Genomic DNA, 27,107 nt, shown 5'->3' on the forward strand with positions numbered 1-27,107 from the left:
CTCAAATTCGATTTCTGTCTCAAGGTACAATAAGTGCCATTTATTTGTTGGGCTCAGAGTTCAGTCTGCTCCTGACAATGGCATCTTTTTCCTTGAAGCTTTTTCAGGGGGCTCCATATGGAAACTGAAATAAAGATAAATGTCCTCCAGCAAGACTGGGCAAGAATATTTTGGTTCCAGCACAGACACCCAGACGTTGCCTCAAGTCAAAATAGGCTACCGACAAGACTGTATTTGTTCAAATAAGGCTCAAGATGTAACGTAAATACTGCTCCATGAGAAGAAAAGGGGAAGTCTTTCAATTTTCCTTGTAATTTCATACTGTTGTGTAACTGTAGCTGTTTTGTATATAGTAACAAAGATTATTTTTCTGAAATTAACAATTAAAAATATTTAGAATGGCATTATCATCTGTTTTGACAATTTAGATTGGGACTGTATTTAACGTAAGAAAAAAATCATTATCTTTTAATGATGGCAGCCTGTACATTACATCTACATTGTTTTCACTAAGATTTTGTGTTAAAATATTCTCATTCTTTCAATGACAAAATTTAATATCAAACAATAGCTTTCTCACCCATATGTAAAAGGCCAGGTATGTTTTACTTCTGTATTATTACACACATAATTGAATTAGAATTTTATCCATATATAACTTATTATGGAATTATGTAAAATAATCAAATAACCATACTTCGATTAAGGCCCCATTTTAATAAAATTATATAGTGAAAATCCTTTTGTATATTTGCAAATAACACATAAAAGCTCTTCTTCTTCTAATATTTATAGCATCTTAATATGTCCTACTACAATTTCCCTAAAACTATTTTTAAACGAATGTGTGAAATGCAACCAGAATCTGCAATTTAGCTTCAAGTAAATCAGAATATTCAGTGTAAAGATTTAAGGTGCAGCTGTTTCTGCCATTCATTTGGGTAATCACTGTAAATAAATTTATACACCATGAAAAGCTTTATTCATGTTCATATGGTGTGAAAATTGAAAGGAAAACTCTAAATTAATTACCTTTTTAAGCAAAGCAATTTAGATTTATCACACCCAGCAAGGGAATTTGTTCACATATTATAAAGCTGCTGTGAAATAGTGAAACAAAATATGAGTTAGGAAAAAAGGTTTATGCTCTGTAGAGACTTTAGGATGTGAAAAGCAAATTAGCTGCCCCTGACTTCAATCAGCGCGCTCTTATGAGTTTGGGCAAAGCCTCCCTTCCGCAGCAGCCTGGTGCCCTGTGGAGGCTCCAGAGAAACATGGAGCAGCACAAGTATTTGTCTAGAACCGCCTGAGGCTTCTCCATCCTCAGCAGCAACTTTGAGAATATGAACTTCAGCTTCTGAGGTAGTACATTATTATTTTTCCTTCACACCTTACTAATAAATGTCAGTGTAAAGCCATTAGATAGCAATAAGTCTGCCTGAATACAATAAAAAGAACTGTCTTCTGCTAGGAAGTGTCATTTTCTTCCACATGAAATACGTCAGTGGGTATGTAGAAAGCCTTGCTTCTGTAATTTCTGTGAATCATCCATTATTTCTCATTATGGTCCTCAAGTTCCTCACTGTATATGCTTGATTATATCCCAATATACTACCAGTTATTTATTCGGGTAGTGTTTGTCAATATGTATCCACCTTTAATTTACTTGGAAAAGGAAACATCAGTTGGTGAAATAATTTGCAGCCCAAAATTGATCTCCAAGAAAATAAAATACACTCAATGTCTTTTGCCATAGGAAAACTATGTCATAAACAGTCAACAAAATGTGGAGAGTGAAAAAATTATTTTTCCATTTCTTTCAAACACAGCCATGTTTGCTTCATAGAGAATATAAAATTACCAGAGGATATCATTCAGGGAAGGAAAATATTTTAAGACTTAATTCTTCAGCACTGTTGTTCCAGCATGCTAACAAAATCAATGCTAACAAAAATAATCTCTTTTTAATCTGTTATTCTTTTGTTCCATTGAAGTAACTCAAGATCAATATGTATTGATTTGCTCCCTAATTATATTAATTTTACTTTAGAAATTAGGGAGGCCATAATGAGAATGTGAAGTTACTTGAAGACAGTACATTATAGGTAGTCTAATTTAGCAGGAGTCTGTGCATGAGATTAATTCATTAAAAGGAGCCAATTACCATACAAACAGGGGAGATAAATAAGATTTTCTCCTTTAATTTGCATTTTATATATTCCTTTGTAATTTTTAAAAACTTAAATGAATTTACAACCTTTCTATACTTTTAATGTATATCCATTTTTTTCCTGGGGAATATAATTGCATTTAATTTTAACCTTTAGCTTTGTCTTTTAGACAGAGCATTTTAGAAAACGAGATCGTGGCATCTAGGTATAAGACATTTTATGTGACATTTTTATTAAGAAAAATAATGAAATGTTAATGCTTTTAACAGTCCAACTTTTCTTTCCACTAAACTTTTCTCCACTGACAGATGGTAAGACATTCAGTTGATAGATAATGATACAGAAGATGAAGGTAATTTGGCCTGACTTGGCTGAGGATTTGGCTCAATAATGTGTCTCAGCCATAAATGACTATCTATAAATGTTATAGAAATCATTATGTCAGTTGGGTAGCCACATATTTTATCAATGCAAATTATTGCTTAATGATACGGTTTCTTTGAAGAACTTTATTTGTTCTTTGATGAGGTTAAAATGGAATTGCTTATTTTTAGAATGACTCTCTCCTTGCCGATTTTGCATTATATACCAGCATAGTCCAGAGAATTGACATACTTGGTTCTTTGTTGCCTTACAGCTGAAGGACTGGGAGTATCTCCAGTGAAATATCACAAAAGTAATCACACTTGTGTAATTTAGTGTCTGTAAAGACAGAATCAGACCCAAGGGATCTTTAAAAGAAACTTACTCTGACATTAAGACATTTGTAATTCTCTTAAAAACTTAACAAAAAGTCCTTTATCTAACTGTTAAAGGACTGCTTTTTTTCCAAAGAAGATAAGTGGTGTCATTCATTTTTTGGGAGTTAGAAAACTGACAAAAAGAAAGAAAGAGGAGAAGAGAAGAGAAGAGAAGAGAAGAGAAGAGAAGAGAAGAGAAGAGAAGAGAAGAGAAGAGAAGGGAAGAGAAGAGAAGAGAAGAGAAGAGAAGAGAAGAGAAGAGAAAAAAGAAAAGAGAAGAAAAGAGAAGAAAAGAGAAGAAAAGAGAAGAGAAGAAAAGAAAAGAAAAGAAAAGAAAAGAAAAGAAAAGAAAAGAAAAGAAAAGAAAAGAAAAGAAAAGAAAAGAAAAGAAAAGAAAAGAGGAAAGAGAAAAGAAAAGATAAAAAATAAATTATCATTAATCAAGAAACAATAATTGATAATGTGTACATCTTTAAATCCATCAATTATTGTTTGTGTAATACTGGGTGTTGATACTGGCTGTTGCCATAGACCATACACTCACGCAAAGGTTCAGTCCAGATGATTTTCTTCCTTATCTCCCTTTCCAACTCTGTTGTGTTAAACCTGTAAGAAAATTATGTTTGAAGGCCTCTCTTCTCAGGAGCATTTGAGGAATTAGTTGCCTCTACATGATGTGGACCTTGGGTTAAATCCATGGAAAATACAAGCCTTGGACAAGTGGCAGCAGTCTCTTAAGTGGGAAACTGAAGCTCATATTTGGTTTCAAACATGTATATTCTTGAAAAGATGACATTGAAATGGACACTCCGTGAAACCTCTGACCCTATGCTGCTAAAACTCAATGTAAAATATTTTTCTAAAAGAAAAGACATTTGGTTTTCGAATTTTCCAGCTCCTTACCTCAAGCGGAGGTATCCTTTGGTATTGGTCCCACTCTAGGTCGTTCTTAATAAGGTAGATGCTGGTTGCCACGAATATTTTTAATTGATACCAGTGAACCACAGGGAAGACCTGGATGAAATTTGCTGTCTTCCTTGGATATCCATGACACAGACATTGGTGCTAAAACATAACAGAAACATCTGAACAGATTAGGCTACCAAATTGCAATTTCCCTGTATGCTGCAAGCTCCAGGAAGCAACAAAGAGGAATTTAAAAGCAGTTTTACCAACATCTGGTGCCTTCTTAAATCCAAGCTGCCTTTCTCTGCCAGCAATAATTAGACGCTTCATGGAAAAACATGACCAATATGAAGAATTGTCATTCATATTGCAAGCAGATTGCCAGATAGATAACACATCATGATAATAATGATGATGATAATGACATAGAAATGTTATACATGCATTACTATTACATTCCTGCACTGAATGCTGCATGCAAAGCATGAAGGAACCTCCTTATAGAAATGTTCAGCTAAAAACAAGGCTGAGATTTTCAAAAGTAATCACCATCTATTTGTCACAGGCTTTTCTACTGTTGCCCATGAGTTTAACCACTGAACACATGCTCCAGCAGTGGAATGATTCCACTGTATCTGGGTGCAGTTTGAGAACAATGAAAAATGTCATCCTATTAAGCTTTTCTTCCTTTTTTGTTCCTGACAGTCTCAATAAGAGACTGGGGGTATATCTTTGCTTGACAGGCCTCAGTTACAATGTCATAATTATTGTTAAATAAGATACAGGGTAAAATAGCTTGTGCAAACCCTTGGATTAGGATCTCAGCAGCATGTGGGTCAGCTAATTAGAGTTTCAGCATTATTCCTTGTTCCATGTCAGGACTCATCCTTATCACAGCCATTTTGTACAAAATTTTCTGTTCCTATGTGCTTACTCCAGGGTAGTCACAATGCAGGTGACAGCAGCAGTGCATTTCATCCTACTTTAGCCTATTCATCCAAATTTCCACTCCAGTCAGATCATAGACTTTTTCAAGCACGCACTGACCTGGTCCCTTCTTCCTAGTGCTGCTCCTATAAACCAAAAAAGACTTGATAAGACATCCATCCATTCAGAAGAAAGGAGTTAGGCCCTGCTCAGGACTTTCAGATTGACTTCCAGGAGTAGCTTCTCCTAAAAGTAAATACAGTTCCAGTAATGTAGCTGTGACTTGCCCACAGTCAAAGATAACTTGAAATTTACAAAAGCTTTGCAGTTTCTTACAAAGTACCAAGGAAAGCTGGTGTAGAAAGCCTATTATTCTGATTTTATATCATCTGTCTTTACTTATTACCTTCTGAACCATAAACTAATTCAGGTTACAAGGGGCCCACAAGATGTCATCCAGTCCAAATTTCTACAGAAGTGCGCCTTGCTAAGTTTTCTGTGATTTTCATGTCAAACAACGGAAAAAAAATTGTGTCAGTCTGGATGGCAGTTCTGAGCAGCCATACTTTGGATCTGTTCTTCTTTCAGCCATCTGCATAATTTGAAACTTTTATTGAAAAAGAAAACGCATTACAATGCCCTACATGCCTTTTTTTTTTTCAGACAAAACCAAATTAATTTCAAATAACTCAAAATGTATAAGGATTTTTTCATCATATGTAATTTAAGGTGTTTAATTAGTCAGTTGGCTAATCAAAATTAGCTGCCATTATTCACTAGTCATATGACACAAGCTATGTTCTTAGCAGTTTCTCAAAGGATATTGAGATAAGATATTGATATTCTCAAAGGATATTTGAATTATATGTAGCTATAATGAGTTAGACATGAGTTAGACACTGGCTTATCATCAACTTTGGAAATTTAGAATAGCTAGAGTTTTACTACACAAATCATAAATTTTTGCCTGGGACGAACCCAGCAACAGAAAGTTCAGTCCACAAATGTTTTCAAGGCATTTATTTACAAGACAGTATGAAAGTTAAGTATGACATATTGGCCAATATTGTTTACCCTCAAAAACCATACTGAAAGAGGAATGTTTGGAAGACCCACCTACAAGTGAGTGTGAACAAGCCAAGTAAACCATGGCACAGTTCATTAGTTTATGGCAATTTGAGCACTCATGTGACCAGCCTTAACCTCCTACCTTTTCCAGCAGAACTAGCTCTGGCTTAAACACATCTTCAAAAAAAAAAAGAAGTCCTTTTCCTTGAGATAAGAATTTAAGAACTCTGCATCTTCCCCAATAGTCAAGATTTTTTTTACAGCAGAACACTGCAGCTCTGTAACTCTGGTGGGCCACGGATGTCTTGCTCTCTGAATGAGACACATTTTCAGGATTTAATGCAGCTGGTTTCATTTGCTGATTTCGTCACTGAAGCCCAACATATGCCAATGAATCAGAGAGGTCTTTTTGCAGTATGAAGCACAAAACTGTCTGGGGTTTGAATTTCTAGCTGGCAGTGTAACATATATGCACTGGATTGTGAGGTTCAGCTCTCAGACTGCTTTAAGATTGCTAGTGAGGGGTACTTCTTAGTGAGGTGGAAACCTAGCTATCTATGGAACCAAGTTTTTAAGCTATCAGCTAAATTAATGTATGAAACTCAACAGCTACCTCTCAAAAGTAGCTTTGTCTGTCCACTTGTCTACTTGGGTGCCAGACCAGAAACCTCTTGGACTCTTAAGCAAGGGCCTGATTCTCTGCAGTCTGCCAATTTGCTTAATCTCTACCCAAAAGTAGCAAAAGCAATTTCAGCAAACAAAGGGGAAAAAATCAGGCTTTTACAGGCTGACAAGAGTTAGAAAGGCTGCTTTTAAGCTTTAACATGTAGATACTATGCACAGTTCTTGGATGAAGATCTACTGCTAGAAATTCTGCTCTTTTACCTCCAGACTCATAACCCATTCTCTTTATTCAGAACCATCAAGGCACTTCTGGGTCTTGGTATAGAAAAAGTGTTTCTGTTTTTGTGAGTTCATAACTTGCAAAATTATAGCTCTGAATCCCTGTTCCTTCATGTACTGCCCTGAGTGAGATAAGTCTGATGTATTTTGAATGATCATTCTCTTCCTTTGTGTTCAGACTGCTGTAACCAGAAGATCCTTGATTGTGGAACTTCTACAACTGAAACCTAAAACAAAATGCAATTTAACTCCCACTTGTTCAGCTCCTGGGGCAACATCATATAAAAGTGCCTAAGATAAAATACACAGGTGCTTCAGGAAAAAGGAACATAAATGCAGTCTGACACCTCTAGCTCTAGCAAATAGACTACAGAGGCATGGGGATTGTTTGTTTGCTCCTCTTCTGGCTTGAAGATTCTTGCACTCTTGGCTGTGCTGATGTTCATCTTGAAGTGTAATAGTGAAGCATCTGCCAGTGCAGATTTCCCTTTTACCTTGGTAGGTGAAGCATTCTCATGTGAGATGTGGCTTTAAAGCCATTTGGACTGAGGCTGGGGTGGTTAACACAGGTGGAGATGTCTCTCCAGGTGCACGGATCCTTCTGTCAGGAAGATGCCATGCAAACTACATTTTCCACTGCCTTCCCAATAAAACAGCAATCAAGTTATACACAGGTCTGCAATGCTTGTGCTTCTGTCCAGGGTGTACCCTGAGCTGCTGCCAAACCTTCATGGTTTTGTGTGTAGAGTCTCCATCCCCAGTGCAGTCACAGGGGGCTTTCTCAATCTGTGCCTCATGTGCATGGAATGTGCTTGTGTGATTATGGATAGCAGGGTCTGGGTAAGAGCAAGTAAATGAAAGTGGAGAGTTTTTTAAGGATGTATGGCTTCCTCCATCACTGGACTTTGTGAGTGATCATTTGTTTGGACAATCCCATCACGAAGAATGAAACCAGAGTAGTCTAAATCACTGCTGGGGGTTGTTTGAAATAACCAGAATAACCTGCTTGACTTTGCTGTGACACATGCTGGAAGATTTCCTCAGGCTGCTACAGCTGACAGGCAATTAGGAAATTGTTCCTTGCCATTTCACAAGCTGTCAGTTAATGACTCCCAGCTGAAACACAGACACTGCCGAGGGGAGTGCTAACCCCATCTTGCCAAAGACCACTAAAGGAGCAGAGCTGGAGACAAGGACCCACTTGGAGATTTGCAGGAAAGCAGGAATGTCACTGTTAAAAACAGTGGCTCCTGGCCCTGACACCTGAGACAGATTGGGCTTGTGTCCATCACCTGCAGCAGCTTGCAGGGGGCAGGCTGGGGGAGGAGCACGGATGCAGTTAGTTCAGCTGGAAGCCATTAGTGTACAGCTGAGAGGCAACGAGGAGCAGCTTCCTCAACTGCTTCCCAGCCTTACCTCTAGGAGCATTTCCTTTTCAAGGCAGAGTCAGGATGACAACATAAGACTAAAACTGAAGTTGAACTTGCCTTGTGCCAGAATCAAACAAGCAGGTTGGAAGTGCTCATATGTTTGAGAATAAGTGAGAAGGGGTTTATGGACCTGTTTTCTATCATCTCTCAGCTGTTTGATCCTGGCTCCCAGCTAAGACCTCATAACTGACTGTAAGGATGCATGAATTCCCTTTGAAAGCAAAAATCAAACAGGTGAAGACTAAATTGAATGCCTTTCAGTGATTTAAAGTTGCATCTTTAACTTTGCTCTGAAACAGAGCAGAATAGATTTTTCAGAAACCAATAATGTAAACCTAAGAAGTAATAAAGACCAACCTGTTATATGTTACTCTGAAAAATGGCACAGAAGTTCCCTCCAGCCTCTCTCTTCAGTAAAAATTCTCAAGTCCAGTTTCAGAGCTTGAGCACTTATATTTTTTTTCTCCAGATTCTCCTCTGCCCTCCATCCCTGAATATTTTTTTTTTTTGTGTGACAAAGATGGTGAACTAATAGAATAAGCTTGTTGATTTACTGATGTGGTCAGTTAGACAGAACAGACTGCCAGATGCCTTTTCTTCAAGACTACTTCTAGGGATTCTCAGTGTAGGTGGTTTTGTTTCTGAGCACATTCCCTGTTGTAGTACTCATCCTTCAGCTCTACCTTTTCTAATTTTTCTAATTCATAAGAATAGAAGGCACTTAACTAGAGCCTTGTGTAACCCACCCCTAATAGCAAAAGCTGTTATAATGGCAACTGATTGGCTCTTGAAAGCTGGGCAGAAATCACTCAGCTGGCTTTTCAGAATATTTAATTTTTCTGAATGATATTTGACACGCTTGGTACTGCTGTTTAAATTTTTCTTTTAAGTATGCTGTAAATCAGAGACTGTGAGTTTTAGTCTTGCAAAATATTTGTGAATTTGAGCAAGACTTTTTAGGCTCCATATTGATTGGTCTTGATGGTTACATATTTATGACAATTTTAATATATCATGCCCTCTTCTATTTTCAACCATATTAGAAAACTATTTCTCCTATGAGAATGAATGTGTGTAGTACTTTGTTCAAACATTCCCAAACCATAAGACCAAAAAGTTCATATTTATTTTACTAAAGATTTTAGGACAAATCTTCTGTCACAGAACATTTCAATTATAGCCCAGGTATACTTTCAAGCAAACTGTAATATAACAAATATTTATTTCTTTTGTGGTAGAAGCTGCATGCATAGAACACTGCAGACATATATCAAGAGTGCATATTAATGTTTAATTATTGGTCTAAACCAGTCAACAAAAGGATTTTCAGGCCTGTTTCTGATTTTTGTAATGACAGTACAACAGCATGAGTACAAGATTTTATCTACTCACTAGCAAATTTAAGGCTTGTTGTGTGAATCTTAACACTGAATTAATATGAGTCCTAACACACTAAACTTTCTTCAAGCTTAATTATTTTCTCCAAAGATTTCTTTTTTCTGAAGTGCTATGTGAATTCCTAAAAAGATTTATACAGTAAAACTTATTCCAAACTGGCTTTGATCTGAAATATCAGCTTCAAGACATAAGTTCTATTATAAGCAAGTAAATTTTCCCTACTCTTGTTATGAAAAAAGACAACTCAGCTATAGTTTTTTTTCTCTACTATGATTTCTTAGGAGCTAGGTACACTATTCTATTTATCTACACTTCCCATAGGAACCTAATTTTTTTTTTGTTTTGAAATGCATTATACCAAGCTTAATAGCTTTTCAGCTTACTTAGCATTTTACACTTGAACATTTTACACTCAGTTAATGTTTCTGTCAGTACTTCTTGAGACAGATGTTCTGTTAGAGCAAACTACTCATCTTCCTTGTATATTGAAAGGTCTCCTACTGGTTGGTTCTACAGAATTCCTCCTTCAACCAGACTCACAGATGCTATTAAATAGTTTGGTTAAAATTAGGAAGGTAGTTATACTTAGAGGCTGCTATAAGCAGTATAAACATTTAATTAAAAGTACCATTCATTCTTGGTGTCTTGATTATAGTCTCATACATAAAATTATGTTACAGTCTTATAAGCATTAATTTAATTTTGCCAAATACTACCTCTGTGGAAATACAGTGAGTTTCAGTGTGAATGAATTGATATTTGTTGGGCATTTTTCCACATTCAAATGAAGAAGTACTCTTAAGAAATCCAAACTTGGGAATTTAAGGCATGGCTTAAAAACAGTTTTAATCAAAAGGAACATTTGAGAGTGTCAAATAATTTTTAGCTGTTTTGGAATGAAATCTTATTGGCTTTGAGTCTCAAAATTGTCACTATAAATAATGAAAAAGGAAGAGGCAATTTTCCTACACATGCAGACGAGATAGCTCCTGAATAGGGGCTCAGGAAAAAGACTGAAGACCAATCCCTCCTTTCCTTTTTAAGATTGTGAATCTCAGCTCAGGACATTCAGGCTGAAAAGCTTTATCACAGTAAATCCATAGTATTTGAATTCTTCTTTTTTTGAATATTTAAATAAAATTTTAATATTAAAAAACCTTGTTTCAAAATTCTCTTTTCAAACATTTCTACAAATGTGTCAGTCTTCAAAGATAAGCAATAAAAATTGAGTTCAGAGTTTTTCTTTCTCATTCACATGCATTGACAAATTCAGAAGAAGGAATAAACTTCTTTGTCTGTATCTGGAGTGTTTCTAGGTCATAAGAAATCAGCTCATAACCTCTGGCTTCCATTTTGTGAAAACAAATAACAGGATTGGAAATAACCTCAGAGTGATATGAATCTTCCAAGGTAGAATATCAATAGCAGTACTCGATCGATATTTCAATTATCACCAGAATTTTCTCAGTATTTCTAAGCCATTTTTCAATCAAGTATTGTGAAAATAAATAAAGTAGCTCAGGGATTATGGAATATTGTGGGAGGTAGGTGGAAATGAACACTCCAGTCCTGCAACTTTGCTGTGTGAAATTGCACACCAGTTAAATCAGGGCCCAAAACAAAGCACAGCCTGACCAGAGCAGTCCCTGGCTCTGGGCTGTGGCTCAGTGATACCAAACACGGTACCAGCCAGCACCTCTGGATGGCCTGGGCTTTCTTTGGTGAGCCAGAACAACACTGAACCATACAGAAGCCAGGTTGGAAAGTGGAGGCTAAATGCTGAAAGAAAGGGTTGGGTTTTTTAATTTCCCTATCACCTTCATTGACATGAGGGAAAGGGGGAACACTGGACTAAGCAAGGAGCTCTCAGCCAGATGCTCTCAGGACAGAAGAGGGCAAGCTGAAATAAAGAATGCTGAGCTGTTTTCAGCAGTTAGTTTCTGTTCTCTTTAGTGCTTCATGGGATGAACTGCTTGAACACAACTGCAGAAGGCCACCAGAAACCCAGGCTCAGGGTCACCTTGATTAACCAGGAGGATACCAATCAGTGCTGGCACATGCAGGGACCATATTTATTGCAGGCAAAGCTTTAGTAATTCTGAAGAGGGACATAAGAAAGCTGTGCAATGTCAGGACTAGATCTTAGTGTCATTTTTACTTCCTACATCAAGGGCAGGAATTTTACATTGATGCAACAGTAGGGCAACATGATTCTGTCTGAGGAAATGGCAAAAAAAGATCAACAATTAAACACTTTCCAAATTTCCCCAAGTGTTAATTAAAACAAGGAGATGAAGGTCTTATCTTCAAAACCATACACAACCAAGATATAAACTGAAAAGTAAGAAAAAACCACAACCCTGTATGATATAGCATTGTTAAACTCCACAGAAGGAAAGGGCTTGTCCTTTTGATATTGTCTAGGTACTAGGCAGCAATGGGGTCATGGAAGATGTATTTTATTTAGTAGTACTAATAAATGAAACCAAATGCAGCTTCTTACCACAGTCCCTGGGATGAGTCATTCTGAAACACAATATCTTAACAACTTCAAGTCAAACCTTAAGCAATCCAACAATGCTATAAAACAATGGCCTGTTTATATCCCCATTCAGTCATTCTGTTCTGACTTACTCATGGGTAGCATGGTACATGAAATTTGGATAGAGTCCTATGAAAACATTATATTTTTTACTAAAATAGTAAAATAATAGGAAGTAGAAGAATGCATACATTTATAAGGTCATCTCTGGGAATACTGTGATTCTCTCAAGTGGTTCTATGCTAGCACCTATTAGCTGTGAGGACTAAAATACTGTTACTGGAGTCAAGTGCTTGTGTTTGAGTATATTGAAGGGAGAATATAATTGTGCACTAAAGTCATGCACAATACCCAGCATGTTACATAATCCCCCTCTTCTCCACTTTTATTCTTTAAAAATAATTAAAAAGTATAATAGGACAATGTGGAAATGTTTTTCCCGTAATAAATTGGGTATAACACGACTCTCTCAAATGAAAACAAGATGATTTCACAAAAAGTAGAGAGGCCATTTGTTGGTCATAGATTTTTCCAAATTAATCTCTTCCGCATCCTCTATAGTTTTGAGTTTTTCCATTGTATGAACACTACTGATCACATCAGATGGATTATTTCTTCAAGAATAAGGCTGAAATTTTGCCAAATTTTTTTCATATTCTTATGAAGGTGACAAGATTTGGTTTTTCTTTATTCATACAGAGTCTACTCATCAAGTTCCAGTCCATTAGTGATACTGATTCTTCAAGGAATAACAACTTTTCCTGAGATTATAAAAACCACAACAGCCAAATAATCTAGCTCATTGGATGAAGGATTTGCATCTTCATAATGTAACCGCCATATAGCTCTTTAAAAGAACAAACCAATACATTTTTGTCAGTCTTTCACTTGGCAATTTTAAAAGCAATGTAGAGAATGATACATCTACAGTTTCCCAGGATTTTGTGATTTTACCTGACATTCTCCTGGAGTGCAGCCACTGTTTATTAATAAAGCAGACTAATGATATTGTTTAGGAAATAGTAGCAGCCTTTGGTGTCAAAATCTCAATAACAAGAGGAACGATGTTGGGTTTCCTCTAAGAACTATTAAATTAAATACAAGTTACAGTGAAGCAGCACGTATTCTTCCTGGTTTGGTCAATTATTAAAGACTTAATTTAAAATGTGGAACCTGTAGATGGCAGAAATTATTTGCAAAAGTTATTTTCATTACCAGACAGCAAGGGATTGCAGCTGCTGATGTTGTATCTGACCTTCTCTATGGACATTCCTGGATGCTTACTTGTACTGATAGTGAAGAATCAGTGGCTTATCTTTTGCTCTTAGTCTAAGATAATGCATTTGTAACAGATAAAGACATTAGATTATGCAGAGATTGTACAATATAATGGAATTATTTTAGGTTAGAGGAAAATTTTAAACAAATATACCCTTGCTGAAAAAGAGGGCATAATATGCTGCATTTCATTTTAGTTAAAGAAAGAAGAAATCTCTGAAATCTCCCTCTGTTCTTACTCTACCACCTTCTTAGTCTATTTAATTTTTTTTTTTATGGCACAGCAAAGAGCATCTTTTTTATCCAAAGGAAAAATTAATTTCTGCATTTTCTGAGTTGTATGCATTTACTGTAGTCCATTATCAAATTCACACCCCACAACACTGTAAACAATCAATCACCAAATATCATCAACTCTTCAACTAGTAGAATCTTAGATACATGTGATGGATATCTTCTCATCAAGGCACTTGTCTCAGTAATAGTAATAATACATGACATGACAGGGAAAGCAGTGGGAATGAAAAGACAGATGCTGATGAGGAGCTTTTGCCACACACTCTGTCATATTATAATTCTAACTATTCAGTACAAAACAGACAACAGGGATGATTGCCATTGTTTTACTGATTAGCCATTCTCTCCTTTTTTTCCCAGAGGGCATCCTGCCCAGCTCTACTTAGTAAATATTGACACCTGTAAACCAAGCTGGCTGATGCCTTTGGCTCTTCAGCTCTCTTCCCATCTGTTGCCTGGGAATTTTAAGTGAAGTATTTTGGGACACTTGCTCTCTTTGCATTGAAAACTGTAAAAAAAAAAAAAAAATCACTACCCAAAAGCTAATCCTAGAGCCACATGGCTCTAGAGCGGCCTGTAGTAACTGAAGGGAAAACATAGCATATGTAAAATGCATATCCCACTGGCCTCTTCTGACTACTCTTCTTTAGTTAACAGCATGCCAGGGTAATCTGCTTAGTTACCAAGTGGAGCTTTCTTCCCTTTTCCCCATGAGATCACCCTGACCACGATCAAAGTCCAAACACATTCTCGGCTAACTCTATTGTTCCCAAGAGTGGGATTAATGACTAATTATGTCAGGTCACTCATCCAGATGGCCTCTCAGATGTTCCTTTGTCATTGCCTGACCTTCCATATGCCCCTTTGACCTTGAGGTTTATTTCCATGGCAACATGAAGCCTCAGTTTCCTTGCTGAGATTGCCAAGAAGTGGCCAAAAGGGGGAATATGGGATAATCTACCCACACTTTGTATTCTGCTTCCATCTCATGCCTTGTTAAATCCAATGAATAGATAAAAAATGCTATCTGATCCCAGCTGAGTGATGACCATGGTCATGATTCTATGTTACATGCTATGTTTTTTAAATTAGCAGACAGCTTTGTACATGGAAACGTGCATTTAATTTGAAGAACATCAATCGCCATAATGTGATCTTTTTATCTCATTAATGTTAAGCAAGGGTAATAGAATGGAATTACAAAATATCACTGTGAAAGGAATACAATTCAGAGAATTATAGATATCCCCCATTAAAGCCCTAGAGATGTTTAGATAAGTCTACTTGTTCAGTTTCATAAATTAAAGATTCTTTTACCTTTCCTGAGATTTAAATTTAGCCTTGGGTGTTGATCTTATTCTAAAGAAGGATTTTAATGTGGTTAATGCAGTGAAGAAATTTTCTAAAACAACCAAATAAGTAAGTAAAATCTAAAAGGCTAGTGGCTGATGAACTCAAATAAAAAGGCTGAGTGGTAGTTCTATGAGTAGAACTGTATTTTCTTCTAGCATTTAAAAATTAATATTCAACAAGATATGAATTTACTACTCTGTGATGTCAAATGGAGCAAAACTGGTTAACCCTCTTACTAGTTGTCCATAAAACGAAATTATAATCTGCTCCTTTATTTTAATCTACTTAAATATTATTCATTAATTGGTTAAAAACAGTGTTGCATGTGGAAGAGTGAATATCAGGTTTACTGCTTACTATTCTAAAACAGCATCTCAGTGGAACACTGTCTCTACTTATCCCACATCCCTAATTGTCGTCACTGATTATGGGTTTTTTTGCTGTTTTTTCTTAAAGAGCTACTTCTGTGAAATAAATGGGACATGGAATATAGCAGTCAATCTGCAGGGTCATATGAACCCCATTTCTTCCTATTTTTAAGGAGTATCAGTGCATACTGTTTTATAAATTGCTTTGCAAATGCACTCCAAAGATATTGATTGATCTTAGTACAAATTATTTTAAGACTCAGAAACATCTACAAAGCTAAACAAAATACAGTGCTCTCAAACTGCTTATTTGCTGTTCATTTCTAGTGTTCATTACTGCAAGAGGCACTGAAAGTATGTCAGGGAAAGTTATCTCTATGTATGCATGTCAGCATAAGATTCTATAAAAACTAGACTGAAATAATAGTGTGGCTTTTAAAGAAGAATGCAGACAGGTTCAGAAACAAAAGTGGCACTTTAATGGATCCAGCTCTGGTCTCCATATATATGTGTGTTATCAGCCAGCCTTCATCCAGGTTATAATTTCAGTTTTATAGTGGTATAACTCCATTGTAGGGTCATGGTGTTTAACTGAAAAAGACAGATTATTTACATAAAACTGTGTACATGATTCTTCTCTCATGCCCTCACATTCTGTAAGGAGAAGAGGGATGAAACAGTATTGTATCACTAAATTTTTCATTGTTCCATTCAAGAAATCTCATATTTTGTCCCCTGCACATGACCAGCCCCTGATGAAGGGAAATAAAGGATCTCTGAGCTACAACACTCTTTCATAATTTCCCCTGAATTGCAGAGCTGGACAAAACCAAGGACCTGAACAGAGGCTGATACATCATCACAGCTTCAAAGACTTTACCATAATATTTCTGTACAGAGAAGAAAGTTAACATTTTATTCAATACTTGGAGTTTGGTCTTTTCAAATTTTAAATTCTCCACTTTCCAATCTTTGCACTCTAACTGCTTTTACGTGGGATTATAAATGTTTCTATGGAGAAATATGGAAATATTTCCATGGAGGAAATTCCATTATATGCTACAATTCTCCAAGTATCGGTAGCATTTCCTGTTCAAGGAAAAAACAACCTTACTGAAGCACAGATGTATAGTTCATTCAGTAGGCAAGAAGCCCATTCTCAAAATTCATAATACTGTGAATAATCTTGTGCCCTGGGGTAATGTACAACAAATACAGATTAGAAATGAAAAATTACTTCATTGTTGTATTCACAAATACACAGACCCTCTACAATCTCTACAGCTTGTTCACTGACATGCTTATGCATAAATAAGGGAGGTAGCACAATGGCAGTACATTGTACAATACAAAGAACGAGTTAAAGTTTTCAGAAAATAAAATAACATTTTAAAATACTACAAACAGTACCAAATTGACACACATATTTGCATACATTTAAAGGCATTGTAAAAACAAACAAATAAATACTGACATAAATTGTAAAAAGAGTAACATGGAATAATGGGAATATTTTGGAGGTACTTCACAGTCCTGACTACGTCTCAGAAGCCAAGTTTGAATTGAGAAAGACGAAAACCCCTATATTTTCCAAAATGGCCTCTAATCATGGGTATGAAAGGTCTTTTGACATCCAAATGAGTTTGAATGTGTGCACATTCTATTGATTTTTCAGGAAGTGACAGGGTGCTGAAAGACCCATAAAAATGATTAGTGTGTAAAACTTTTGTTCATACAAATGCAGGCTCCATCAAGGACCACTGGAAAGTTTGCAGGATGACTAACAGGCTCAGAACAAATTACTTAATCAATTCATCTACTGGGAATAATGAGAATAGTTTGATGATTTACCGTAAGCATTAAGCCAATATATAATGGCATCCAATCTTTTAAAACAAAGAAGTTAACATGAACGAAATGTCTGAAATATAGCAACTAGTTGTTTAGTATTCAGAATATCAAATTCTTTGGAAGTAACTCTCACGCAGAATTGCCTTAGCAAAGAAATTTAGGAATGATACATAGAGAAATCCATATAGTAGATGGGAGAGACAATTACATCTTTATAACATAATTAGTTACTTAAAAAGGAATGGTAGTGGCCAATCATTAATACTTTAAAAGTGTCTGTTTCATCAAAGTTTAATGGCAAGTGTTTTATCATGCTCCAAGTAATTAAGTAGAATTCTGTATGTCTTTTTCGGGTCTGGCAGGATTATTATGTGTTTTAGGATAGATGTAGATGTTGTTCATTGCTTTTCCATTTAGCTGAGGTAAGTCTGAACAAATTGCACAGATGTTCAATGTCTGTTTTCCTGCATAAGAAATAGAGCTGATAATAATTGCTGATATATAGATATGCAGTGAGATTACATTAAGTAGTGATTGTAAGGTACAGTAAAAAATGAAGTTTTATTGCAATTATAGAATTGTAATTTTCCTGTGACATTGTGATCTTCCCATGAAGTAAGGACAGTTTGGGGTGTGCAAGGACTGTAGGACTTTACTTTCCATTATTAAATAACTACATCTTTTACAATCTAACTAGTTTTTGTAGGATACTCCATGTAGAAAGAAAGAAAGGAAGAAATAGTGGTGTGAATGAAAGGCATATGCAGTTGCACATCTAGGTTCATCAAGAAAACCTTGATGTAATGCTGACCAAAATGGAGGGTACTCATAACACCAGCAAAATAATTTCTGAATGTTAAGTAGGAAAACACTTTACAAATTTGCAAAGCTATCAAACTTTTGCCTTAGCAAAATACAATGCCAACAGAAAAAAAACAGAGGGAAGTTGTTTTATCTCAAAAATCTGTATGTGATTTTGAACATTAACTGTGCATCAGAATGACCAAAGCATGCTTATTCCAGGCTGTCAATGCATTAAGGCATATTTTCCAGGTATTTGATCAAAGGGACGCAGGAGTTTAAGTGAGCTGTTTTGAAGTGCATAGAGTTGGTAAATCTCTGCAATGTTTTTTCTGCAGTTAACAACATTGGAAAGCTGTTTGGTATGTTGATATATGCGCAAGGATATTCTGTACACTTTGATGTTTACTAATTCCATTAAATTTATCTTTAATGAAGTACTAATAAGAGTAAGACATACCACTGACTCTCAGAAATACCCATGCTACAGTACTTGTACTTTTGCAGATGTACACCCTTAAACTATGTATATAGAATCATAGAATCATTTAGCTCAGAAAAGACTTAACATCAGTAAGTCTGTTAATCCAGAACTGCCATGTTCACAGTAAACCATGTCTCTAAGTGCCCCACCTACACATCTTTTGAACATTTCTGGGAATGGTGCTTCCTGCACTTCCCTGGGCAGTCTGTTCCAATGCCTGCACACACTTTCAGTGAAGAAATGCTTTCTGATATTTAATCTAAACCTCCCCTGGTACAACTCAAGGCCATTTCCTCTCATCCTATTGCTTGCTACTTGGAAGAAGAGACCAACCACCACTGCACTACAACCTCTTTTAGTGTATTTGTGGAGTGGTAGGTTCCCTGGACTCTGCTTTTCTGGGCTAAACCCTAAACTGCTCCTCATACAACTTGTGTTCCTTCATAAGGCCCTTCACTAGCCCTGTTGCCCTTCTCTGGGCAAACTCCAGTAGCTCAACTAAAGTGGGGGGCCTAAAACTGAAGGGAGGATTTAAGGTGCAGCCTTATGCAGCCAAGTATGGAGTGACAATCACTTCCTTGATCATGTCGGACATGCTATTTCTTTTAAAAGTAGGATGCCTTTGGCCTTCTTGGCCACCTGGGCACACTGGTGGCTCATGTTCAGCTGGCTGTCAACCAACACACCAGGCACTTTTATTCCGAGCAGATTTCCAGCCATGCTGCCCCAGCCCTGTAGTGCTGCATGAGGTTGTTGGTACCCAAGGGCAGGACCTGGCATTTTGACTATTTGAGCCTCAAACCATTGACATTGGCCCATTGATCCAGACTGTCCAGATCCCTCTGCAATGCCTTTTTTCCCACCAGCTGATCAACTCCCACCCAACTTGGTCTCATCTGTACATTGACTGAGGGAGCACTTGACCTCCTTGTCACAATCATTCATAAAGATATTAAATAGAAGCAGTCCCAGTACCAAGCCCACTTGTGACCAGCTGCCAACTGGATGTAACTCCATTTCTTTGGAATCATCCATCCAGCCAGCCAGTTTTTCACCCAGTGAGCAGTGCACTCATCCAAACAGCCAGTTTCTCTGTAAGATTGCTGCAGGAAACAGTGTTGAAGGTTTTACTAAAGTCCAGGTAGGCAATACCCAAAGCATTCCCTCATCCACTGAGCAGGTCACCTTGGAATGGAAGGAGATCAGGTCAGTCAAGCAGAACCTACTTCATAATAAACCCATGCTGGCTGGGCACAGATACTTTCACTGAACTGTTTTGTGATGGGCAAGGGAGAAAAGAAAGACACACAGAATACTTGTTTCTCTAACTTTTAGTATGTGTATAGTCAGTTTTCCAAGTATTTTTGAAGTTGCATACATAATCCTACAGACAATAAAGAATAAAACACATTCTCCGCTAACAGCTATTTATTCTCCCCCTTTTCCTACCCACAATACGTGCAAAATATTTTTCTAGAAGTACTTTTAACATTGTTTACTTGTAACTAATTATGTGGACAATATAACAACCACAGAATATTATCTTCATCACTTTACAGCTCAAGGTTCTGATCCAAAAAGATGCTGTAGTGTACAGGAAAATATTGGAAATCAATTCACTTGGAGACACTAAAAAATATTAGGAGGACCTACACTGTAAGCTGGGACTGAGAAGAACAATATTCCAGATCCTGCTGTGATGAAATCATGTTTTTATTCAGAATGAAAGAAAATAGAATATATCTTGACAACAATAGCCCCCTGAGTACTCATCTGGGATGTGGGAGAATTCATTCCTGTGAGCTGGATCACTGGCAAGCTAGAAATTCCTGAGCAAAGGCTCCAACCAGAGCTACAGGAAAGGCAATACAATAAAAGATTGTCTTAGTAACTCAAAGGACTCACAAGATGGTCAATCACATAAGAAAGGTATTTGGGTTTGTTGCCAAAACCCATTTGGATTTGTTGCTAAAATAAACAAACAAACAAAGCACATGGAGAAATCAAATCCCAGTTGCCCATACAAATCCCTTAGCCAGAAGTTAGGTTAGAAGTTAACCTTCTCTTTTTAAAGGAATTTCCTTTTCTCTGGGGGGTGCTCTGTGGGGAAGGAGCCAAGAAACAGAAGCGTCTCTCCTCCTGAGGTAGTTGGTTAGGGAAGATTGGAAACTGGTGCTGAAGATGTTCCTCTAAACCTGCCTGTTTGAACTATGCTGTTTGGTAACCAAGGGTCTCAAAGCAGCAGAATTACCATACTGCCAGATCATCAAAGCAGCAGAATTACCATACTGCCAGATCATCAATCTGCCTTGTCTGCAGAGAAACCTGTGTTGCTTTCATGTGGGAAGAAAAGGGCGTTGGAAAAGTGGACTCTCTCCTGTCCCCTTTACAGGAAGCAAATCTATCAACTGCACAAGTAAGGTACAAATGTGTAAATGTACTATACATTCTTGTTCAGTCTCAGCACTACTGATTCTCAGTGCCAACAGTTAACTTTTCTAAATATAAATCAACCCTTAATGTGAATGAAACACTGAAATGGTCTCATCAAAACACCAGGATAAAATGGTCATAAAACTAGGCTTAGGGATAGGCCTGATTAAAGCATAGGTACTTTATGCCTAGCCTACAAACTAAACTCCTGACTTCATATGGTTATATCTCAATCTCAGTTTTCATTTCAAAAGAAATTTCATCTTTTCACTCCCTGCAGTTTTTAAGGAAGAGTTGAAATTTGAGCCATCTATAACCAACTCAGCGATGACTATCTGGGTTTTGAAGCAATCCTAGAAAGAAATTCTATGAGAGGCAAGCTATGTTCTGCAGCTTAGTAGGATTTTACTCTCAAGACTGCTTTCTTCTGTATCCCAGAAAGTAATACCCTTGCAGTGAGGAATGACATGGTGTCAGGTGGAGAAAAGAAGGCTCTGAACATTCTCATCTAAGGTGTTGAGGTGAACATCAATCTTTTCTTTCCCATCAGAAGAGGACAGAACTACTTCTATGGTTTCCCAGGGCACAATGGCTGTTTCTGCTTTTAGAAGGAAGAATATATGCCAATCTTGAGACACACATTTATTATCACTCTAGATACACACCAAAGCCATGATGCTAGAGTGGAGTTATGGGTTTGAAAAGTATATGCTTGTAACTACTCTTTTATCTATCCAATTGTCTGAAGCATAATACTTTGTGCTTCAAAGGCTGTCACTGTGTAATTAAATGTATAAACCAGTCAGAAGGTTTCAATGCAATTTCTCTTTTATCTTAGTGGCATTGCTGAAATGGCCTAGCAGCATATTGCTAATCTTCCCAGCCTCTCATCCATTACTCTCAGTCTGGCCTATAGTTAAGAAATTGCCAAGCTATTTATTTTCTCCCTGCCTCTCTTTGTCCCATTACTCACTCTTCTCTCTCCCAGCCCAGACTCACCAACCACCAGCCACTGCAAGGCATGAAATAGGGAGCAATACTTTTTCACTGAAGATTTCACCAGATGACACCCTCTCTAGAGAAGTCAGGGTTCTTCCAGGAAGAAGCATCTCCAGCAGTTTTTCCTAGCAGTATTAACTTACAGCTTCACAGGAGGATCTAATAGCTTTATGGAACTTTGATTAGATGTAGAATTTTCTTTAATGGCTCATTTTAAGCATTTAATAAACCTGTGGATGAGTTACGGAAGCTTAAGAATTAAGTGGGGTTTGACTGTTTAGTAAAGAAACATTTTTTCTTTACTGAAGACATAATGATTAACTTCACTTTATGGCTTTGTTTTATATTGCAGTTTGTGACATAATTGCTTGGGTCTACAATTGGCAATGATTTATATGTTGCTGTTAAAAGTGCTTTTGATTCACTCTTGACAAAGTTTATCTCAGGAGCTAAAATCTTCATTTCACTCTTATTATTGGAAGAGAACCTGTTTGTGAAAACTGGGAGACAGAATTTTCTAGAGGGAAAAAAAGGTTAATATTTCTTTTAAGATGCTAGAATATGTTTCCAGCTGCATAAAGCAAACAAATATCAGAATTCTTTGTAATAACCTGTGGAAAACCCAGAATATGAGAAGTAAATGATTTTATCAAGTGTAGCAATTTGAATGACTGTGAGAAAATACACGTGCACAAACACACACAAACACAAGTAGTTCAAATCCCCGCCAAGCAAAAAAAAGAAATATATATGTGTATGTATATATATATATCTCAAAGGAGTTTAAAACCCCAAGTGTGGGTGAGAGGATAGAGAAGGATTACCTAAACTACCAGCTAGATGTAAGCATTTTCCTTTCCTAATACTGCAGGTGATAGGAATGTGCCTATCTTTTTCAACCTAAGGAGGAATAAACAATTAATGTTAAAGTGACAGCTTGTTCACTCTCTCAACAATGTTTGGAAATTGTGGCCATACTTTAACTTCTTTGCTACCCTCAGCTTCAAACTGAGGTCCAAAATTGTAAACTGAGGTTTTGGACGTATTTGGTTAGGGATGTGGGTGACAAAATATTCCTTTGAATAATTTGTTCATGGAGAAACAATATAAAAGATGACTCAAAGACCCATTAACTGAGCTGCTATGTCACAGACAATTTTACTGAATTCTCTTGGGCCTATATATTTTTGAGGTATATAAATTAGAGGTGTAGCTGAAAATAGAAGATATCTAATTTTTAATTCCTCTGCACAATAATGACTGCAGATATTTTTTTCAAGCCCTAACATGTGTCTTTGAAGAAGAAAGGGATTGCTTTGAAGTTGTTTGCAAAGTCTTTGGTTGCTGTGAAAACATTCACTTTCAGATGCTAACTTTGGAATTTTAAAGTGGGAGAGAAAAGAAAGAATTGAAATGGATTGCACGTGTTGGTGTCAGAGAGACCTGTTTCATCACCTGGCATCTGTGGGAAGCTCCATCTGTAAAATAATAATAATAATATTAATAATAGTAATAATAGTAATAATAATAATAATAATAATAATAATAATAATAATAAAGACACTGAGTGAAGCACAATAGACAGATACCCTCATTTTATCTGCATGCACACAAAGAGAACCAGCCCAGGCTGATGCTGCAGGTAACTGGCCTGGCCCTTCCACGAGCCCAGAAGTCAGAAACCATTGACAAGCACCCATCAAGCGCCTGTGCTGCTCCATGGGTGATCAAGTTTCCCTCTGTACAGTGCATGTGCATTGATTGACAGTGCCTCCTCTCCCCGCAGGCAGGGCCCTGGGGGTGCAGCTTGTTTTGTCAGCTGTGGCTGGCTGCTGTCAGCCCGGGCAGGGACCCTGCACCCCGCGGGGAGCCGGGGCCAGGGACACGGCCGGGCTGTCCCTCAGCCCCTGAACCCTGTCAGAGCCCTCGACACCCCACAATAACCTCAGAAGGCATGAAAGGCAGAGGAGAGAGGGAGGGCAACAGCAAAGCCTTAGATATCTCAATTTGCAGCTAAAATGCCTGTCCAGACAAAGATGAAGTCTAGAACTCCATCCCTGCCTATTTCTTTGAATACTTGTTCAATGCTTGTGCTTACCTGGCTTACACCTGCTGTACATCAGGGATAATGCCTATAAAGAACAGATATTAAACCCCTTGGCATTTTGCAATATAAAATGGAAAGAGGAGAACAAACTAAAAACTCAATAGAAACATTTGTAGGGGGGTTATAATTGTTTTTCCTAATTTTCCATTTAACTGTGAGCACCAAATTCAGAAAATAAGCTGGTCTCCTTTTTTCAAGACCCACAGCGATCTTACTTTTAAATGTGCTTATCTTCTCTTTACAGAAATCTAAAAGGTATAGCTGGTGTGCTAAAAACCTAGGTATTGGAACTTCAAGAAACAGATGCTTTTTTCCAGTCTCATGGAAGATAAATGAAATCAACATAGACTCTTCAAAAGGTGTAAGAGCTCTGTTTTCATAATACCTTCTGTATTATTTCTAAATTCAATGCACAATTTTCAGCTATAAGTATTTGCACAGTGCTATCTGCAGCTTAGATGCCTTGAAGCAATTCCTTCAGCAGCAGGGCACAGCTTGGTAATGCTCTCCTGCCCCCCAAGGAGCCACATCCTTCCCCACTCTCCTCTCCAGTTATTTCCCAGCTCTTGTGAAAATGTTGCCACTCTAAATTGCCCATGAAATGCTGTCACTCATTCTCCTGCTTCCATCTCAGAGGTTGGGATAAAACTGGTCTGAAAATTTTGGAACAATGCAAAATACCTGGGCCTCCTTTAAGCACTATTGGGTGTTAGCTAATGGAGGGAAAGGTTTGCTTTCTGAAATAATGCAGCATCACTCAAACTACTTTTAAGCCTTTTACTGTATAAATAACCTTTTGCACTTCAAGGGTCATTAGATCACGATAGTTTGTAATGCAATTATAGTCAGCACTCTGCTCTTATGGGCTGCCTGGTAATTTGCTTGTTAATATATTAGCACAAAGCATTGATCAAGTAGCTAATCCAATCACACGCTTTTTATTGATCTCTTATTGACCATCCTGCCAGTGATCACTTTTCGCTCAGGCCCGGTCAATAGCAAATGCCAAATAGGCTCTCCCACACCTAATGAGCTTACGAAATAAACCAAACATTTTCCTTTGCCCTCAAGGCTAGGATCAATTGAGAGCTTTTAGAGCAGAATTCAGATGATTTTTTCATCAGCTTTCCCCCTTTCTTTCTGTGAGCATTCAGGTTTGCATTAAGACCTCTATCTGAGACTTTCATTCTAATTTGAGGACATCTGAAAAGCAGCTGCCATGTCTGAAATACTCGAACAGCTGTTAACAATAAATCACGTGGGTGAGGAATTCTGGGCTGCACATTGGCATGCGGTCTGTCAAGCCAAAAAAATAGAGACATACAAAAGATCAAGAGGTTAGGGGTACCTGAAGTCTACAAAAAAATGTACTTTTCCCATATTTCATCCCAGAGAGTTGTGCTTTGGTGGAAGGCCTACCCAGCATTCTTTAACAGGAGCATCATGCCTCCATACATCAGGGAGGGGGGAGGCTTGGGGGTGCTGCAATGAATTAGATGTGAGCCTTTTCATGCTGCTGCTATTGCATTAGGCGATTCCAGTATCAACTAATGGAATTTCACACTACAAACACAGATTCTTGCTGATGAAAAGCACACCCAAATTATGCATGAGAAAAAAGTATTTCAGTTACATGCATAAATGCCAAATACTAGTTCTTTAACTTATAACAGTTCCCAATTTCTTACCATGCAGTACACAAATGTGACTGTAATGGATTTACAGTTACTCAGGAAAGAAAAGAGTGAGAGAGAATGGAGGAGAGAGATTTTTTTGGAAGAGGTAACTTTGACTTATAGTAAGAATTCTGTAACTTTTATCAGATGTCTTTTCAGCTAAAACAGCTTATTAAGTCTCTGAGGAAAGTTCTTTGGAAAGAACATTTTCCATTTACTCAGAGGCCTTATAGCAAAACAATAGTGCTGTAATAGTAGATTCTATTAGATCATAAAAAAAGAATGCAAGATCCTTAGATCTTAAATATCCTTGCTTCAACTATTACTATTAGCACTATTTTATATAGCTAGGTTGCATTTTCACTTTAATCACTTTTATTCCATGATCTTGTTTTCATTATTTGGCTTAATATTTTCCTCATTACTGTACCAGATTTAAATTACAGAGAGGCACAATCTGAATATAAACCAGGTACAGATTTAAAATATTTTAAAGCATTTGTAACATGTAAGCATGCAATTTAAAGCCATTACCAAAATCTGATTACTTGCCTGGGGGAAAAAACAGGTCAGTTAGAAACATTGGTGATGATATCTTTTCAGAATTTTTCCTTGAAATTACTCATAATTATGCATTCCAAAAATATTTGTTTGGCAGACCTCTTTGATGTCAAATGAAAAGGAGTGCATCTCGTGACTCTGTGTTTTGCAAGTTTCCATTATTTTTTCCCATGCAATCCTCTTAATAACCAGCTGTACAAACCTCCACTGATGAGGCTGGACCTTAGGTAAGAGGATTTTCCTTTATGTGTTGAGACCTTGCTCATGCTGTTAGTAAGTCTTACGTGGTCAGTCTCCACTGACAAATACTTTACCTCTGTGGTTTGCTTCTATTTCTCACCCTCTTCTTGTTTCACTGTCTAAACTTATTCTCAAGCTTCCTTTTGGAGTGACCCAGGTAATTCACCCCAGGATCAAGCTGCACATGGTTCCTGGGATGATTCAACCCTGATATCATTCTTAAAAAGACTGAGAACATAGGCAGCATCCATATTTAGCCTGGACAGGGTTTACCTCCTCAGACATGTACCTACAACTTTATGCTGCAAAAACCCCCACTGGTCTTTTATAAGGTATTTTTGTTGAAAGAAACACACTTCTCCAGAATAACCATGGGAGGACTACAGCAGGCCTATGGGACAGAGTAGGCCATGTGCTTAGTATGTTATCCATTCTACTCAAGAAAAGAGTAGCTGAGCTCAGTTAGGAGTGATTTTGCACCTCTTGGTTTGGAGGCAAGGGACTCCTCCCTCAGAGCAGAGCAGAGCGATAGCAGTGCTATCCAAATGATTTGCACCTTTCTTATGCAACCTTA

This window comes from Agelaius tricolor, unplaced genomic scaffold, assembly GCF_023055355.1.
Source record: "Agelaius tricolor isolate 1412-34295 unplaced genomic scaffold, bAgeTri1.0.p SCAF_1, whole genome shotgun sequence".
NCBI classification, from domain to species: domain Eukaryota; kingdom Metazoa; phylum Chordata; class Aves; order Passeriformes; family Icteridae; genus Agelaius; species Agelaius tricolor.